The sequence below is a fragment of the Oncorhynchus nerka genome, linkage group LG5 (genome assembly GCF_034236695.1).
Source record: "Oncorhynchus nerka isolate Pitt River linkage group LG5, Oner_Uvic_2.0, whole genome shotgun sequence".
NCBI lineage: Eukaryota > Metazoa > Chordata > Actinopteri > Salmoniformes > Salmonidae > Oncorhynchus > Oncorhynchus nerka.
Window position 1 is genome coordinate 4,451,691 of NC_088400.1, and position 19,220 is coordinate 4,470,910.

Below are 19,220 nucleotides of genomic sequence, written 5' to 3' on the forward strand. Positions count from 1 at the left end.
ATAGAACCCCAGTGTTTAACACAGATCAAACAGGGACTGTTACAGAACCACAGTGTTTACTGCAGATCAAACAGGGACTGTTACAGAACCACAGTGTTTACTGCAGATCAAACAGGGACTGTTATAGAACCCCAGTGTTTACTGCAGATCAAAGCAGGGACTGTTATAGAACCCCAGTGTTTACTGCAGATCAAACAGGGACTGTTATAGAACCCCAGTGTTTACTGCAGATCAAACAGGGACTGTTATAGAACCCCAGTGTTTAACGCAGATCAAACAGGGACTGTTATAGAACCCCAGTGTTTAACACAGATCAAACAGGGACTGTTACAGAACCACAGTGTTTACTGCAGATCAAAGCAGGGACTGTTACAGAACCACAGTGTTTACTGCAGATCAAACAGGGACTGTTATAGAACCCCAGTGTTTAACGCAGATCAAACAGGGACTGTTACAGAACCACAGTGTTTAACACAGATCAAACAGGGACTGTTACAGAACCACAGTGTTTAACACAGATCAAACAGGGACTGTTACAGAACCCCAGTGTTTACTGCAGATCAAACAGGGACTGTTACAGAACCCCAGTGTTTACTGCAGATCAAACAGGGACTGTTATAGAACCCCAGTGTTTAACGCAGATCAAACAGGGACTGTTACAGAACCTCAGTGTTTAACACAGATCAAACAGGGACTGTTACAGAACCACAGTGTTTACTGCAGATCAAACAGGGACTGTTACAGAACCCCAGTCTTTACTGCAGATCAAACAGTGACTGTTACAGAACCCCAGTGTTTACTGCAGATCAAACAGGGACTGTTACAGAACCCCAGTGTTTAACGCAGATCAGATCAAACAGGGACTGTTATAGAACCCCAGTGTTTAACACAGATCAAACAGGGACTGTTATAGAACCCCAGTGTTTACTGCAGATCAAACAGGGACTGTTATAGAACCCCAGTGTTTAACGCAGATCAAACAGGGACTGTTACAGAACCTCAGTGTTTAACACAGATCAAACAGGGACTGTTACAGAACCACAGTGTTTACTGCAGATCAAAGCAGGGACTGTTACAGAACCACAGTGTTTACTGCAGATCAAACAGGGACTGTTACAGAACCACAGTGTTTAACACAGATCAAACAGGGACTGTTACAGAACCCCAGTGTTTACTGCAGATCAAACAGGGACTGTTATAGAACCCCAGTGTTTAACGCAGATCAAACAGGGACTGTTACAGAACCTCAGTGTTTAACACAGATCAAACAGGGACTGTTACAGAACCACAGTGTTTACTGCAGATCAAACAGGGACTGTTACAGAACCCCAGTCTTTACTGCAGATCAAACAGTGACTGTTACAGAACCCCAGTGTTTACTGCAGATCAAACAGGGACTGTTACAGAACCCCAGTGTTTAACACAGATCAAAGCAGGGACTGTTACAGAACCCAAGTCTTTACTGCAGATCAAACAGTGACTGTTACAGAACCCCAGTGTTTACTGCAGATCAAACAGGGACTGTTACAGAACCACAGTGTTTAACACAGATCAAACAGGGACTGTTACAGAACCACAGTGTTTACTGCAGATCAAACAGGGACTGTTATAGAACCCCAGTGTTTAACGCAGATCAAACAGGGACTGTTACAGAACCTCAGTGTTTAACACAGATCAAACAGGGACTGTTATAGAACCCCAGTGTTTAACACAGATCAAACAGGGACTGTTACAGAACCCCAGTGTTTACTGCAGATCAAACAGGGACTGTTATAGAACCCCAGTGTTTAACGCAGATCAAACAGGGACTGTTACAGAACCTCAGTGTTTAACACAGATCAAACAGGGACTGTTACAGAACCACAGTGTTTACTGCAGATCAAACAGGGACTGTTACAGAACCCCAGTCTTTACTGCAGATCAAACAGTGACTGTTACAGAACCCCAGTGTTTACTGCAGATCAAACAGGGACTGTTACAGAACCCCAGTGTTTAACACAGATCAAAGCAGGGACTGTTACAGAACCCAAGTCTTTACTGCAGATCAAACAGTGACTGTTACAGAACCCCAGTGTTTACTGCAGATCAAACAGGGACTGTTACAGAACCACAGTGTTTAACACAGATCAAACAGGGACTGTTACAGAACCACAGTGTTTACTGCAGATCAAACAGGGACTGTTATAGAACCCCAGTGTTTAACGCAGATCAAACAGGGACTGTTACAGAACCTCAGTGTTTAACACAGATCAAACAGGGACTGTTATAGAACCCCAGTGTTTAACACAGATCAAACAGGGACTGTTACAGAACCCCAGTGTTTACTGCAGATCAAACAGGGACTGTTATAGAACCCCAGTGTTTAACGCAGATCAAACAGGGACTGTTACAGAACCTCAGTGTTTAACACAGATCAAACAGGGACTGTTACAGAACCACAGTGTTTACTGCAGATCAAAGCAGGGACTGTTACAGAACCACAGTGTTTACTGCAGATCAAACAGGGACTGTTATAGAACCCCAGTGTTTAACACAGATCAAACAGGGACTGTTACAGAACCCCAGTGTTTAACACAGATCAAACAGGGACTGTTACAGAACCCCAGTGTTTACTGCAGATCAAACAGGGACTGTTATAGAACCCCAGTGTTTAACGCAGATCAAACAGTGACTGTTACAGAACCACAGTGTTTAACACAGATCAAACAGGGACTGTTATAGAACCCCAGTGTTTAACACAGATCAAACAGGGACTGTTACAGAACCACAGTGTTTACTGCAGATCAAACAGGGACTGTTACAGAACCACAGTGTTTACTGCAGATCAAACAGGGACTGTTATAGAACCCCAGTGTTTACTGCAGATCAAAGCAGGGACTGTTATAGAACCCCAGTGTTTACTGCAGATCAAACAGGGACTGTTATAGAACCCCAGTGTTTACTGCAGATCAAACAGGGACTGTTATAGAACCCCAGTGTTTAACGCAGATCAAACAGGGACTGTTATAGAACCCCAGTGTTTAACACAGATCAAACAGGGACTGTTACAGAACCACAGTGTTTACTGCAGATCAAAGCAGGGACTGTTACAGAACCACAGTGTTTACTGCAGATCAAACAGGGACTGTTATAGAACCCCAGTGTTTAACGCAGATCAAACAGGGACTGTTACAGAACCACAGTGTTTAACACAGATCAAACAGGGACTGTTACAGAACCACAGTGTTTAACACAGATCAAACAGGGACTGTTACAGAACCCCAGTGTTTACTGCAGATCAAACAGGGACTGTTACAGAACCCCAGTGTTTACTGCAGATCAAACAGGGACTGTTATAGAACCCCAGTGTTTAACGCAGATCAAACAGGGACTGTTACAGAACCTCAGTGTTTAACACAGATCAAACAGGGACTGTTACAGAACCACAGTGTTTACTGCAGATCAAACAGGGACTGTTACAGAACCCCAGTCTTTACTGCAGATCAAACAGTGACTGTTACAGAACCCCAGTGTTTACTGCAGATCAAACAGGGACTGTTACAGAACCCCAGTGTTTAACGCAGATCAAACAGGGACTGTTATAGAACCCCAGTGTTTAACACAGATCAAACAGGGACTGTTATAGAACCCCAGTGTTTACTGCAGATCAAACAGGGACTGTTATAGAACCCCAGTGTTTAACGCAGATCAAACAGGGACTGTTACAGAACCTCAGTGTTTAACACAGATCAAACAGGGACTGTTACAGAACCACAGTGTTTACTGCAGATCAAAGCAGGGACTGTTACAGAACCACAGTGTTTACTGCAGATCAAACAGGGACTGTTACAGAACCACAGTGTTTAACACAGATCAAACAGGGACTGTTACAGAACCCCAGTGTTTACTGCAGATCAAACAGGGACTGTTATAGAACCCCAGTGTTTAACGCAGATCAAACAGGGACTGTTACAGAACCTCAGTGTTTAACACAGATCAAACAGGGACTGTTACAGAACCACAGTGTTTACTGCAGATCAAACAGGGACTGTTACAGAACCCCAGTCTTTACTGCAGATCAAACAGTGACTGTTACAGAACCCCAGTGTTTACTGCAGATCAAACAGGGACTGTTACAGAACCCCAGTGTTTAACACAGATCAAAGCAGGGACTGTTACAGAACCCAAGTCTTTACTGCAGATCAAACAGTGACTGTTACAGAACCCCAGTGTTTACTGCAGATCAAACAGGGACTGTTACAGAACCACAGTGTTTAACACAGATCAAACAGGGACTGTTACAGAACCACAGTGTTTACTGCAGATCAAACAGGGACTGTTATAGAACCCCAGTGTTTAACGCAGATCAAACAGGGACTGTTACAGAACCTCAGTGTTTAACACAGATCAAACAGGGACTGTTATAGAACCCCAGTGTTTAACACAGATCAAACAGGGACTGTTACAGAACCCCAGTGTTTACTGCAGATCAAACAGGGACTGTTATAGAACCCCAGTGTTTAACGCAGATCAAACAGGGACTGTTACAGAACCTCAGTGTTTAACACAGATCAAACAGGGACTGTTACAGAACCACAGTGTTTACTGCAGATCAAAGCAGGGACTGTTACAGAACCACAGTGTTTACTGCAGATCAAACAGGGACTGTTATAGAACCCCAGTGTTTAACACAGATCAAACAGGGACTGTTACAGAACCCCAGTGTTTAACACAGATCAAACAGGGACTGTTACAGAACCCCAGTGTTTACTGCAGATCAAACAGGGACTGTTATAGAACCCCAGTGTTTAACGCAGATCAAACAGTGACTGTTACAGAACCACAGTGTTTAACACAGATCAAACAGGGACTGTTATAGAACCCCAGTGTTTAACACAGATCAAACAGGGACTGTTACAGAACCACAGTGTTTACTGCAGATCAAACAGGGACTGTTACAGAACCACAGTGTTTACTGCAGATCAAACAGGGACTGTTATAGAACCCCAGTGTTTACTGCAGATCAAAGCAGGGACTGTTATAGAACCCCAGTGTTTACTGCAGATCAAACAGGGACTGTTATAGAACCCCAGTGTTTACTGCAGATCAAACAGGGACTGTTATAGAACCCCAGTGTTTAACGCAGATCAAACAGGGACTGTTATAGAACCCCAGTGTTTAACACAGATCAAACAGGGACTGTTACAGAACCACAGTGTTTACTGCAGATCAAAGCAGGGACTGTTACAGAACCACAGTGTTTACTGCAGATCAAACAGGGACTGTTATAGAACCCCAGTGTTTAACGCAGATCAAACAGGGACTGTTACAGAACCTCAGTGTTTAACACAGATCAAACAGGGACTGTTACAGAACAGGGAACCACAGTGTTTACTGCAGATCAAACAGGGACTGTTACAGAACCCCAGTCTTTACTGCAGATCAAACAGTGACTGTTACAGAACCCCAGTGTTTACTGCAGATCAAACAGGGACTGTTACAGAACCCCAGTGTTTAACGCAGATCAAACAGGGACTGTTATAGAACCCCAGTGTTTAACACAGATCAAAGCAGGGACTGTTACAGAACCCCAGTGTTTACTGCAGATCAAACAGGGACTGTTATAGAACCCCAGTGTTTAACGCAGATCAAACAGGGACTGTTACAGAACCTCAGTGTTTAACACAGATCAAACAGGGACTGTTACAGAACCACAGTGTTTACTGCAGATCAAAGCAGGGACTGTTACAGAACCACAGTGTTTACTGCAGATCAAACAGGGACTGTTACAGAACCACAGTGTTTAACACAGATCAAACAGGGACTGTTACAGAACCCCAGTGTTTACTGCAGATCAAACAGGGACTGTTATAGAACCCCAGTGTTTAACGCAGATCAAACAGGGACTGTTACAGAACCTCAGTGTTTAACACAGATCAAACAGGGACTGTTACAGAACCACAGTGTTTACTGCAGATCAAACAGGGACTGTTACAGAACCCCAGTCTTTACTGCAGATCAAACAGTGACTGTTACAGAACCCCAGTGTTTACTGCAGATCAAACAGGGACTGTTACAGAACCCCAGTGTTTAACACAGATCAAATCAGGGACTGTTACAGAACCCCAGTCTTTACTGCAGATCAAACAGTGACTGTTACAGAACCCCAGTGTTTACTGCAGATCAAACAGGGACTGTTACAGAACCACAGTGTTTAACACAGATCAAACAGGGACTGTTACAGAACCACAGTGTTTACTGCAGATCAAACAGGGACTGTTATAGAACCCCAGTGTTTAACGCAGATCAAACAGGGACTGTTACAGAACCTCAGTGTTTAACACAGATCAAACAGGGACTGTTATAGAACCCCAGTGTTTAACACAGATCAAACAGGGACTGTTACAGAACCCCAGTGTTTACTGCAGATCAAACAGGGACTGTTATAGAACCCCAGTGTTTACTGCAGATCAAACAGGGACTGTTACAGAACCTCAGTGTTTAACACAGATCAAACAGGGACTGTTACAGAACCACAGTGTTTACTGCAGATCAAAGCAGGGACTGTTACAGAACCACAGTGTTTACTGCAGATCAAACAGGGACTGTTATAGAACCCCAGTGTTTAACACAGATCAAACAGGGACTGTTACAGAACCCCAGTGTTTAACACAGATCAAACAGGGACTGTTACAGAACCCCAGTGTTTACTGCAGATCAAACAGGGACTGTTATAGAACCCCAGTGTTTAACGCAGATCAAACAGGGACTGTTACAGAACCTCAGTGTTTAACACAGATCAAACAGGGACTGTTACAGAACCACAGTGTTTACTGCAGATCAAACAGGGACTGTTACAGAACCCCAGTCTTTACTGCAGATCAAACAGTGACTGTTACAGAACCCCAGTGTTTACTGCAGATCAAACAGGGACTGTTACAGAACCCCAGTGTTTAACGCAGATCAAACAGGGACTGTTATAGAACCCCAGTGTTTAACACAGATCAAAGCAGGGACTGTTACAGAACCCCAGTGTTTACTGCAGATCAAACAGGGACTGTTACAGAACCCCAGTGTTTAACGCAGATCAAACAGGGACTGTTATAGAACCCCAGTGTTTAACGCAGATCAAACAGGGACAGTTATAGAACCCCAGTGTTTACTGCAGATCAAACAGGGACTGTTACAGAACCCCAGTGTTTACTGCAGATCAAACAGGGACTGTTATAGAACCCCAGTGTTTAACGCAGATCAAACAGGGACTGTTACATAACCCCAGTGTTTACTGCAGATCAAACAGGGACTGTTACAGAACCCCAGTGTTTACTGTAGATCAAACAGGGACTGTTATAGAACCCCAGTGTTTACTGCAGATCAAACAGGGACTGTTACAGAACCCCAGTGTTTAACGCAGATCAAATAAAGAACTGTTACAGAACCCCAGTGTTTAACGCAGATCAGAGCAGGGACTGTTACAGAACCCCAGTGTTTACTGCAGATCAAACAGGGACTGATACAGAACCCCAGTGTTTACTGCAGATCAAATAAAGAACTGTTACAGAACCCCAGTGTTTAACGCAGATCAGAGCAGGGACTGTTATAGAACCCCAGTGTTTACTGCAGATCAAACAGGGACTGTTACAGAACCCCAGTGTTTAACGCAGATCAGAGCAGGGACTGTTATAGAACCCCAGTATTTACTGCAGATCAAACAGGGACTGTTACAGAACCCCAGTGTTTAACGCAGATCAAACAGGGACTGTTATAGAACCCCAGTGTTTACTGCAGATCAAACAGGGACTGTTACAGAACCCCAGTGTTTAACACAGATCAAACAGGGACTGTTACAGAACCCCAGTGTTTACTGCAGATCAAACAGGGACTGTTATAGAACCCCAGTGTTTACTGTAGATCAAACAGGGACTGTTACAGAACCCCAGTGTTTACTGTAGATCAAACAGGGACTGTTACAGAACCCCAGTGTTTACTGCAGATCAAAGCAGGGACTGTTACAGAACCCCAGTGTTTACTGCAGATCAGAGCAGGGATTGTTACAGAACCCCAGTGTTTACTGCAGATCAAAGCAGGGACTGTTATAGAACCCCAGTGTTTACTGCAGATCAAAGTAGGGACTGTTATAGAACCCAAGTGTTTACTGCAGATCAGAGCAGGGACTGTTACAGAACCCCAGTGTTTAACGCAGATCAAACAGGGACTCTTACAGAACCCCAGTGTTTACTGTAGATCAAACAGGGACTGTTACAGAACCCCAGTGTTTACTGCAGATCAGAGCAGGGACTGTTATAGAACCCCAGTGTTTAACACAGATCAAACAGGGACTGTTACAGAACCCCAGTGTTTAACGCAGATCAAACAGGGACTGTTATAGAACCCCAGTGTTTAACGCAGATCAAACAGGGACTGTTATAGAACCCCAGTGTTTACTGCAGATCAAACAGGGACTGTTACAGAACCCCAGTGTTTACTGTAGATCAAACAGGGACTGTTACAGAACCCCAGTGTTTAACGCAGATCAAACAGGGACTGTTACAGAACCCCAGTGTTTACTGCAGATCAAACAGGGACTGTTACAGAACCCCAGTGTTTAACGCAGATCAAACAGGGACTGTTATAGAACCCCAGTGTTTAACGCAGATCAAACAGGGACTGTTACAGAACCCCAGTGTTTACTGCAGATCAAAGCAGGGACTGTTACAGAACCCCAGTGTTTACTGCAGATCAAAGCAGGGACTGTTGTAGAACCCCAGTGTTTAACGCAGATCAAACCCCAGAACCCCAGTGTTTACTGCAGATCAAACAGGGACTGTTACAGAACCCCAGTGTTTACTGCAGATCAAACAGGGACTGTTATAGAACCCCAGTGTTTAACGCAGATCAAACAGGGACTGTTACATAACCCCAGTGTTTACTGCAGATCAAACAGGGACTGTTACAGAACCCCAGTGTTTAACGCAGATCAAAGCAGGGACTGTTACAGAACCCCAGTGTTTACTGCAGATCAAACAGGGACTGTTACAGAACCCCAGTGTTTACTGCAGATCAAATAAAGAACTGTTACAGAACCCCAGTGTTTAACGCAGATCAGAGCAGGGACTGTTATAGAACCCCAGTGTTTACTGCAGATCAAACAGGGACTGTTACAGAACCCCAGTGTTTAACGCAGATCAGAGCAGGGACTGTTATAGAACCCCAGTGTTTACTGCAGATCAAACAGGGACTGTTACAGAACCCCAGTGTTTAACGCAGATCAAACAGGGACTGTTATAGAACCCCAGTGTTTACTGCAGATCAAACAGGGACTGTTATAGAACCCCAGTGTTTACTGCAGATCAAACAGGGACTGTTACAGAACCCCAGTGTTTAACACAGATCAAACAGGGACTGTTACAGAACCCCAGTGTTTACTGCAGATCAAACAGGGACTGTTATAGAACCCCAGTGTTTACTGTAGATCAAACAGGGACTGTTACAGAACCCCAGTGTTTACTGTAGATCAAACATGGACTGTTACAGAACCCCAGTGTTTACTGCAGATCAAAGCAGGGACTGTTACAGAACCCCAGTGTTTACTGCAGATCAGAGCAGGGATTGTTACAGAACCCCAGTGTTTACTGCAGATCAAAGCAGGGACTGTTATAGAACCCCAGTGTTTACTGCAGATCAAACAGGGACTGTTACAGAACCCCAGTGTTTAACGCAGATCAGAGCAGGGACTGTTATAGAACCCCAGTGTTTACTGCAGATCAAACAGGGACTGTTACAGAACCCCAGTGTTTAACGCAGATCAAACAGGGACTGTTATAGAACCCCAGTGTTTACTGCAGATCAAACAGGGACTGTTACAGAACCTCAGTGTTTAACACAGATCAAACAGGGACTGTTACAGAACCCCAGTGTTTACTGCAGATCAAACAGGGACTGTTATAGAACCCCAGTGTTTACTGTAGATCAAACAGGGACTGTTACAGAACCCCAGTGTTTACTGTAGATCAAACAGGGACTGTTACAGAACCCCAGTGTTTACTGCAGATCAAAGCAGGGACTGTTACAGAACCCCAGTGTTTACTGCAGATCAGAGCAGGGATTGTTACAGAACCCCAGTGTTTACTGCAGATCAAAGCAGGGACTGTTATAGAACCCCAGTGTTTACTGCAGATCAAAGTAGGGACTGTTATAGAACCCAAGTGTTTACTGCAGATCAGAGCAGGGACTGTTACAGAACCCCAGTGTTTAACGCAGATCAAACAGGGACTGTTACAGAACCCCAGTGTTTACTGTAGATCAAACAGGGACTGTTACAGAACCCCAGTGTTTACTGCAGATCAGAGCAGGGACTGTTATAGAACCCCAGTGTTTAACACAGATCAAACAGGGACTGTTACAGAACCCCAGTGTTTAACGCAGATCAAACAGGGACTGTTATAGAACCCCAGTGTTTAACGCAGATCAAACAGGGACTGTTATAGAACCCCAGTGTTTACTGCAGATCAAACAGGGACTGTTACAGAACCCCAGTGTTTACTGCAGATCAAACAGGGACTGTTACAGAACCCCAGTGTTTAACGCAGATCAAACAGGGACTGTTATAGAACCCCAGTGTTTAACGCAGATCAAACAGGGACTGTTACAGAACCCCAGTGTTTACTGCAGATCAAAGCAGGGACTGTTACAGAACCCCAGTGTTTACTGCAGATCAAAGCAGGGACTGTTGTAGAACCCCAGTGTTTAACGCAGATCAAACAGGGACTGTTATAGAACCCCAGTGTTTAACGCAGATCAAACAGGGACTGTTACAGAACCCCAGTGTTTACTGCAGATCAAAGCAGGGACTGTTACAGAACCCCAGTGTTTACTGCAGATCAAACATGGACTGTTACAGAACCCCAGTCTTTACTGCAGATCAAACAGTGACTGTTACAGAACCCCAGTGTTTAACGCAGATCAAAGCAGGGACTGTTACAGAACCCCAGTGTTTAACGCAGATCAGAGCAGGGACTGTTACAGAACCCCAGTGTTTAACGCAGATCAAAGCAGGGACTGTTATAGAACCCCAGTGTTTAACGCAGATCAAACAGGGACTGTTACAGAACCCCAGTGTTTACTGCAGATCAAACAGGGACTGTTACAGAACCCCAGTGTTTAACGCAGATCAAGCAGGGACTGTTACAGAACCCCAGTGTTTAACGCAGATCAAACAGGGACTGATACATAACCCCAGTGTTTACTGCAGATCAAACAGGGACTGATACAGAACCCCAGTGTTTAACGCAGATCAGAGCAGGGACTGTTGTAGAACCCCAGTGTTTAGCGCAGATCAAAGCAGGGACTGTTACAGAACCCCAGTGTTAGCAGATCAAAGCAGGGACTGTTACAGAACCCCAGTGTTTACTGCAGATCAAACAGGGACTGTTACAGAACCCCAGTGTTTAACGCAGATCAGAGCAGGGACTGTTACAGAACCCCAGTGTTTACCGCAGATCAAACAGGGACTGATACAGAACCCCAGTGTTTACTGCAGATCAAACAGGGACTGATACAGAACCCCAGTGTTTAACGCAGATCAGAGCAGGGACTGTTGTAGAACCCCAGTGTTTAACGCAGATCAAAGCAGGGACTGATACAGAACCCCAGTGTTTACTGCAGATCAGATTAGGGACTGTTATAGAACCCCAGTCTTTACTGCAGATCAGAGCAGGGACTGTTACAGAACCCCAGTGTTTACTGCAGATCAGAGTAGGGACTGTTATAGAACCCCAGTGTTTAACGCAGATCAAACAGGGACTGTTATAGAACCCCAGTGTTTACTGCAGATCAGAGCAGGGACTGTTATAGAACCCCAGTGTTTACTGCAGATCAAACAGGGACTGTTACAGAACCCCAGTGTTTACTGCAGATCAAACAGGGACTGTTACAGAACCCCAGTGTTTACTGCAGATCAAACAGGGACTGTTGTAGAACCCCAGTGTTTAACGCAGATCAAAGCAGGGACTGATACAGAACCCCAGTGTTTACTGCAGATCAGAGTAGGGACTGTTATAGAACCCCAGTCTTTACTGCAGATCAGAGCAGGGACTGTTACAGAACCCCAGTGTTTACTGCAGATCAGAGTAGGGACTGTTATAGAACCCCAGTGTTTAACGCAGATCAAACAGGGACTGTTATAGAACCCCAGTGTTTACTGCAGATCAGAGCAGGGACTGTTATAGAACCCCAGTGTTTACTGCAGATCAAACAGGGACTGTTACAGGACCCCAGTGTTTACTGCAGATCAGAGCAGGGACTGTTATAGAACCCCAGTGTTTAACGCAGATCAAACAGGGACTCTTACAGAACCCCAGTGTTTACTGTAGATCAAACAGGGACTGTTACAGAACCCCAGTGTTTACTGCAGATCAGAGCAGGGACTGTTATAGAACCCCAGTGTTTAACACAGATCAAACAGGGACTGTTACAGAACCCCAGTGTTTAACGCAGATCAAACAGGGACTGTTATAGAACCCCAGTGTTTAACGCAGATCAAACAGGGACTGTTATAGAACCCCAGTGTTTACTGCAGATCAAACAGGGACTGTTACAGAACCCCAGTGTTTACTGTAGATCAAACAGGGACTGTTACAGAACCCCAGTGTTTAACGCAGATCAAACAGGGACTGTTACAGAACCCCAGTGTTTACTGCAGATCAAACAGGGACTGTTACAGAACCCCAGTGTTTAACGCAGATCAAACAGGGACTGTTATAGAACCCCAGTGTTTAACGCAGATCAAACAGGGACTGTTACAGAACCCCAGTGTTTACTGCAGATCAAAGCAGGGACTGTTACAGAACCCCAGTGTTTACTGCAGATCAAAGCAGGGACTGTTGTAGAACCCCAGTGTTTAACGCAGATCAAACAGGGACTGTTATAGAACCCCAGTGTTTACTGCAGATCAAACAGGGACTGTTACAGAACCCCAGTGTTTACTGCAGATCAAACAGGGACTGTTATAGAACCCCAGTGTTTAACGCAGATCAAACAGGGACTGTTACATAACCCCAGTGTTTACTGCAGATCAAACAGGGACTGTTACAGAACCCCAGTGTTTAACGCAGATCAAAGCAGGGACTGTTACAGAACCCCAGTGTTTACTGCAGATCAAACAGGGACTGTTACAGAACCCCAGTGTTTACTGCAGATCAAATAAAGAACTGTTACAGAACCCCAGTGTTTAACGCAGATCAGAGCAGGGACTGTTATAGAACCCCAGTGTTTACTGCAGATCAAACAGGGACTGTTACAGAACCCCAGTGTTTAACGCAGATCAGAGCAGGGACTGTTATAGAACCCCAGTGTTTACTGCAGATCAAACAGGGACTGTTACAGAACCCCAGTGTTTAACGCAGATCAAACAGGGACTGTTATAGAACCCCAGTGTTTACTGCAGATCAAACAGGGACTGTTACAGAACCCCAGTGTTTAACACAGATCAAACAGGGACTGTTACAGAACCCCAGTGTTTACTGCAGATCAAACAGGGACTGTTATAGAACCCCAGTGTTTACTGTAGATCAAACAGGGACTGTTACAGAACCCCAGTGTTTACTGTAGATCAAACAGGGACTGTTACAGAACCCCAGTGTTTACTGCAGATCAAAGCAGGGACTGTTACAGAACCCCAGTGTTTACTGCAGATCAGAGCAGGGATTGTTACAGAACCCCAGTGTTTACTGCAGATCAAAGCAGGGACTGTTATAGAACCCCAGTGTTTACTGCAGATCAAACAGGGACTGTTACAGAACCCCAGTGTTTAACGCAGATCAGAGCAGGGACTGTTATAGAACCCCAGTGTTTACTGCAGATCAAACAGGGACTGTTACAGAACCCCAGTGTTTAACGCAGATCAAACAGGGACTGTTATAGAACCCCAGTGTTTACTGCAGATCAAACAGGGACTGTTACAGAACCCCAGTGTTTAACACAGATCAAACAGGGACTGTTACAGAACCCCAGTGTTTACTGCAGATCAAACAGGGACTGTTATAGAACCCCAGTGTTTACTGTAGATCAAACAGGGACTGTTACAGAACCCCAGTGTTTACTGTAGATCAAACAGGGACTGTTACAGAACCCCAGTGTTTACTGCAGATCAAAGCAGGGACTGTTACAGAACCCCAGTGTTTACTGCAGATCAGAGCAGGGATTGTTACAGAACCCCAGTGTTTACTGCAGATCAAAGCAGGGACTGTTATAGAACCCCAGTGTTTACTGCAGATCAAAGTAGGGACTGTTATAGAACCCAAGTGTTTACTGCAGATCAGAGCAGGGACTGTTACAGAACCCCAGTGTTTAACGCAGATCAAACAGGGACTGTTACAGAACCCCAGTGTTTACTGTAGATCAAACAGGGACTGTTACAGAACCCCAGTGTTTACTGCAGATCAGAGCAGGGACTGTTATAGAACCCCAGTGTTTAACACAGATCAAACAGGGACTGTTACAGAACCCCAGTGTTTAACGCAGATCAAACAGGGACTGTTACAGAACCCCAGTGTTTACTGTAGATCAAACAGGGACTGTTACAGAACCCCAGTGTTTACTGCAGATCAAAGCAGGGACTGTTACAGAACCCCAGTGTTTACTGCAGATCAGAGCAGGGATTGTTACAGAACCCCAGTGTTTACTGCAGATCAAAGCAGGGACTGTTATAGAACCCCAGTGTTTACTGCAGATCAAAGTAGGGACTGTTATAGAACCCAAGTGTTTACTGCAGATCAGAGCAGGGACTGTTACAGAACCCCAGTGTTTAACGCAGATCAAACAGGGACTGTTACAGAACCCCAGTGTTTACTGTAGATCAAACAGGGACTGTTACAGAACCCCAGTGTTTACTGCAGATCAGAGCAGGGACTGTTATAGAACCCCAGTGTTTAACACAGATCAAACAGGGACTGTTACAGAACCCCAGTGTTTAACGCAGATCAAACAGGGACTGTTATAGAACCCCAGTGTTTAACGCAGATCAAACAGGGACTGTTATAGAACCCCAGTGTTTACTGCAGATCAAACAGGGACTGTTACAGAACCCCAGTGTTTACTGCAGATCAAACAGGGACTGTTACAGAACCCCAGTGTTTAACGCAGATCAAACAGGGACTGTTATAGAACCCCAGTGTTTAACGCAGATCAAACAGGGACTGTTACAGAACCCCAGTGTTTACTGCAGATCAAAGCAGGGACTGTTACAGAACCCCAGTGTTTACTGCAGATCAAAGCAGGGACTGTTGTAGAACCCCAGTGTTTAACGCAGATCAAACAGGGACTGTTATAGAACCCCAGTGTTTAACGCAGATCAAACAGGGACTGTTACAGAACCCCAGTGTTTACTGCAGATCAAAGCAGGGACTGTTACAGAACCCCAGTGTTTACTGCAGATCAAACATGGACTGTTACAGAACCCCAGTCTTTACTGCAGATCAAACAGTGACTGTTACAGAACCCCAGTGTTTAACGCAGATCAAAGCAGGGACTGTTACAGAACCCCAGTGTTTAACGCAGATCAGAGCAGGGACTGTTACAGAACCCCAGTGTTTAACGCAGATCAAAGCAGGGACTGTTATAGAACCCCAGTGTTTAACGCAGATCAAACAGGGACTGTTACAGAACCCCAGTGTTTACTGCAGATCAAACAGGGACTGTAACAGAACCCCAGTGTTTAACGCAGATCAGAGCAGGGACTGTTACAGAACCCCAGTGTTTAACGCAGATCAAACAGGGACTGATACATAACCCCAGTGTTTACTGCAGATCAAACAGGGACTGATACAGAACCCCAGTGTTTAACGCAGATCAGAGCAGGGACTGTTGTAGAACCCCAGTGTTTAGCGCAGATCAAAGCAGGGACTGTTACAGAACCCCAGTGTTTAGCGCAGATCAAAGCAGGGACTGTTACAGAACCCCAGTGTTTACTGCAGATCAAACAGGGACTGTTACAGAACCCCAGTGTTTAACGCAGATCAGAGCAGGGACTGTTACAGAACCCCAGTGTTTAACGCAGATCAAACAGGGACTGATACAGAACCCCAGTGTTTACTGCAGATCAAACAGGGACTGATACAGAACCCCAGTGTTTAACGCAGATCAGAGCAGGGACTGTTGTAGAACCCCAGTGTTTAACGCAGATCAAAGCAGGGACTGATACAGAACCCCAGTGTTTACTGCAGATCAGATTAGGGACTGTTATATAACCCCAGTCTTTACTGCAGATCAGAGCAGGGACTGTTACAGAACCCCAGTGTTTACTGCAGATCAGAGTAGGGACTGTTATAGAACCCCAGTGTTTAACGCAGATCAAACAGGGACTGTTATAGAACCCCAGTGTTTACTGCAGATCAGAGCAGGGACTGTTATAGAACCCCAGTGTTTACTGCAGATCAAACAGGGACTGTTACAGAACCCCAGTGTTTACTGCAGATCAAACAGGGACTGTTACAGAACCCCAGTGTTTACTGCAGATCAAACAGGGACTGTTGTAGAACCCCAGTGTTTAACGCAGATCAAAGCAGGGACTGATACAGAACCCCAGTGTTTACTGCAGATCAGAGTAGGGACTGTTATAGAACCCCAGTCTTTACTGCAGATCAGAGCAGGGACTGTTACAGAACCCCAGTGTTTACTGCAGATCAGAGTAGGGACTGTTATAGAACCCCAGTGTTTAACGCAGATCAAACAGGGACTGTTATAGAACCCCAGTGTTTACTGCAGATCAGAGCAGGGACTGTTATAGAACCCCAGTGTTTACTGCAGATCAAACAGGGACTGTTACAGGACCCCAGTGTTTACTGCAGATCAAACAGGGACTGTTACAGAACCCCAGTGTTTACTGCAGATCAAACAGGGACTGTTGTAGAACCCCAGTGTTTAACGCAGATCAAAGCAGGGACTGTTACAGAACCCCAGTGTTTACTGCAGATCAAAGAAGGGACTGTTACATAACCCCAGTGTTTACTGCAGATCAAAGCAGGGACTGTTACAGAACCCCAGTTTTTACTGCAGATCAAAGCAGGGACTGTTGTAGAACCCCAGTGTTTAACGCAGATCAAAGCAGGGACTGTTATTATTTCCATTCGAGTCTGAATACCGAATAACACCTTATTCCCTACTTAGTGCACTATACTGTAAATCAGGGACAGCTTAAAGTGTTAAAACATTTTGGGTTAGATTGACTCTACTGGGAGTTATCTTAACACTCAACAGAGTGATATGTTCCATGGCGATAGTACTGATAACTGGAGTTGATTCGGACAGAGTACTTTTAACTCCGTTAAGAGTAACAAGTGACAGGGAGTTACATCCATGGAGTTATCCACCGCTGTTGGATGGATCACATTGTCATATTTCCCAGGATGCTCTGTTGTAGGTTCATAATTAAAATAGTTTGTTTCAATATCTTTTATTTTCCAATTTTACATTGATTGTTTTTGATCTTACGCTACGCAAATATAAGAAACTGTATTTAAAAAAAAATGTATACAATCTGTAAGTGGTTGGATTTATACCAACCATTAGTGAGATAGTTATACCAGTTGACATGGTGTTGGTAGTCTTGAGCTACTGGGTTTTCTTCCCTTCGCTGACAGGCATTATAAATTCAAGTTATGACTGATATCTTCCTGCAAGTTGAATTCCAACAGACATTGGATGTCACATTGCAAACCATCCGAATGTGACACTTTCAGAAATATTTAAATACGTCTCTACACCCTTATGATTCAAAGAGAGTCAACTGAAAGAGAAACGTACTATGCTATAGTTGTTTGTTAATTCAGAACAACACAGAAAAGGGTACAATGGCAATGGTGCTGATGGAAAAAAAACTACTCTGATTAGAGTAGAATGGCAATTGGAGTTTAAGTTTACTTAAGTTTTAACTGCAAAAATATCAACACTTTGACCACAGTGGTTTTAACACAAAATGGCGGTCGGACCATATCAACTTCCAAATCGTGTTACATTTGACTCCATATCAGTTTTTTTATTGTGTACCTTTGACCACAGGCCATGGGAGTGTCATCTGAGACACCATGGGAACAGAGTGTCATCTGAGACACCATGGGAATGGAGTGTCATCTGAGACACCATGGGAATAGAGTGTCATCTGAGACACCATGGGAATATAGTGTCATCTGAGACACCATGGGAACGGAGTGTCATCTGAGACAGTGTCATCTGAGACACCATGGGAATCTGAGACACCATGGGAGTGTCATCTGAGACACCATGGGAATGAAAGTGTCATCTGAGACACCATGGGAACGGGGTGCCATCTGAGACACCATGGGAACGGAGTGTCATCTGAGACACCATGGGAACGGAGTGTCATCTGAGACACCATGGGAATGGAGTGTCATCTGAGACACCATGGGAACGGGGTGCCATCTGAGACACCATGGGAACGGAGTGTCATCTGAGACACCATGGGAACGGAGTGTCATCTGAGACACCATGGGAACGGAGTGTCATCTGAGACACCATGGGAACGGAGTGCCATCTGAGACACCATGGGAATGGAGTGTCATCTGAGACACCATGGGAACGGGGTGCCATCTGAGACACCATGGGAACGGAGTGTCATCTGAGACACCATGGGAACGGAGTGTCATCTGAGACACCATGGGAATGGAGTGTCATCTGAGACACCATGGGAACGGGGTGCCATTTGAGACACCATGGGAACGGAGTGTCATCTGAGACACCATGGGAACGGAGTGTCATCTGAGACACCATGGGAACGGAGTGTCATCTGAGACACCATGGGAACGGAGTGCCATCTGAGACACCATGGGAACGGAGTGTCATCTGAATAACCATGGGAACGGAGTGTCATCTGAGACACCATGGGAACGGAGTGCCATCTGAGACACCATGGGAACGGAGTGCCATCTGAGACACCATGGGAACGGAGTGTCATCTGAGACACCATGGGAATATAGTGTCATCTGAGACACCATGGGAACGGAGTGTCATCTGAGACACCATGGGAACGGGGTGCCATCTGAGACACCATGGGAACGGAGTGTCATCTGAGACACCATGGGAATGGGGTGCCATCTGAGACACCATGGGAACGGAGTGTCATCTGAGACACCATGGGAACGGAGTGTCATCTGAGACACCATGGGAATGGAGTGTCATCCGAGACACCATGGGAATATGGTGTCATCTGAGACACCATGGGAACGGAG

At 45.0% G+C, this 19,220-nt stretch overlaps 1 protein-coding gene across 1 annotated transcript in view; it reads left to right on the forward strand.

Moving 5' to 3' along the window:
- Positions 1-19,220, forward strand: part of LOC135571845 (netrin receptor UNC5A-like) — a 414,728-nt gene that overhangs the window by 258,387 nt on the left and 137,121 nt on the right.